The sequence below is a fragment of the Lathyrus oleraceus genome, chromosome 6, assembly GCF_024323335.1.
Source record: "Lathyrus oleraceus cultivar Zhongwan6 chromosome 6, CAAS_Psat_ZW6_1.0, whole genome shotgun sequence".
Classification (NCBI taxonomy): Eukaryota; Viridiplantae; Streptophyta; class Magnoliopsida; order Fabales; family Fabaceae; genus Lathyrus; species Lathyrus oleraceus.
In genome coordinates, this window is record NC_066584.1 from 51314884 (window position 1) to 51316773 (window position 1890).

Here is a 1890-nt window from a genome sequence, read left to right on the forward strand (position 1 = left end):
AGACCTCTTAAGGACTTCGCCCAATCATCCAACGAAGAACCTAGTTCTAGTATAGTAAACCCAACCATCCCAACCAATAATTTCGAACTTAAACCCTCTCTGTTGCAACTAGTGCAACAGAGACAATTCGCAGGTCTTGCTACTGAGAACCCAAACCAACATTTAAAAATCTTTCTCCAATTAGCAGACACTTTTAAAACCAATGGAGCTTCTCCTGAGGCAATCCGTTTAAGATTATTCCCTTTTTCCCTCAGAGATAAAGTCCTATCATGGTTATATTCCCTTCCACCCAATTCCATTACGACTTGGGATAACCTTAGAAAAGTATTCCTTGCTAGATACTTCCCCCCAAGTAATACCTCCGTTCTTCGAAACCATATAACTAGATTTACCCAGAACCAAGGAGAATCGTTGTTCGAAGCCTAGGAGAGATATAAAGAGTTGTTAAGAGCATGCCCACATCATGGTTTAGAAAATTGGTTAATCATTCAGACCTTCTATAATGGACTTCATTATAACACTAAGATGACCATCGACGCTGCCACAGGCGGTGCGCTGATGAACAAACCTCATCCTGAAACTAGTGCCCTCATCAAAGATATGGCTCAAAACCGTCAATCATGGGGAGTCGAACGAGCGACAATTGAGAAGAAGGAAGTCCAAGGAGGAGTACATGAATTAAGCTCTATAGACATGATGCAAGCTAAAATGGACGCATTAGCCCTCAAGGTTGAGCATATGTGCATAAACCCGAATACTGCAACTGTAGTTTCGTCGGGTTGTGAGATATATGGAACCAAAGGACACCAGTCTGCAGAAAGCAGTCTCTTAAACAAAACCCACTCTAAGCAAGTGAACTACACCCAAGGGAACCCATATTCAAACACCTATAACCCTGGATGGAGGAATCACCCGAACTTCTCCTATAAGAACAATAACCCTATCCAAAATAATGCACCTCCGAGACAACCAGGTTACCAAGCCCCAAGACCAAATCAACCTATGCAACCTGTGCCACCAAAGTCGAGCCTTGAGAAAATTATGGAAAATTTTATCACTGCTCAAACCCAACAAAATAAAGAGTTCATGAACCAGAACATTCATGTTAACAAACTGATTACCCAGTTAGGAACCAAGGTTGACCAAATAGTTACACATAGTAAGATGCTTGAAACCCAGATCTCTCAGGTAGCTTTAAACCAAGCCCCCCAGACCACACCTGGAGGACAGTTCCCTGGACAACCTCAACAGAATCCGAGAGGACAAGCCAATGCCATTACCCTACGAAGTGGGAACGCTTATGATGAGCCACCAAACCCAAGATTGAGCGAACCCAAAACTTCTAAGGAATATATCAAACCCACGGACAAAGTAAAGGAATCAGAGGAATCTGAAAAACAGGAAGGTCAAGAAAAAGGAGAAGAACCTAAAGACAAAACTTATGTACCACCCCCGCCATATAAACCACCGATACCATATCCGCAAAGACTCAAACAAACCCAGATCAATAACCAGTATCAGAAATTTATTAAGGTTATAGAAAAACTTCACGTAGAAATCCCTTTCACAGAAGCCATCACCCAAATACCTTCTTATGCAAAGTTTCTCAAAGGCATCCTTACTAACAAACGTAGACTCGATGACCCGAAGCCCTTGGAATGCAATTCTATTTCCGAGAATAAGTTAGCCAAAAAGGATAAAGATCCTAGAAATTTCTCCATTCCTTATCTTTTGGGAAGTCATGTCATCGAAAAAGCTTTTCTATACTTATGAGCTAGTGTGAGCTTAGTGCCTTTAGCGGTTTGTGAGAGGTTAAACTTAGGAGAATTACAACCTACTAAGATGTCACTTCAATTAGCCGATAGATCTGTTAAGTATCCGATAGGCATT

At 41.5% G+C, this 1890-nt stretch overlaps 1 non-coding gene across 1 annotated transcript; it reads right to left on the bottom strand.

Annotated features, from left to right (window-relative positions):
• Nucleotides 1-363: 363 nt before the first annotated feature.
• On the bottom strand, nt 364-470 carry LOC127099692 (small nucleolar RNA R71). Its single transcript, XR_007794168.1, has one exon. It is a non-coding gene; the product is annotated as a small nucleolar RNA R71 (small nucleolar RNA).
• Between the last annotated feature and the right edge of the window lie 1420 nt (nt 471-1890).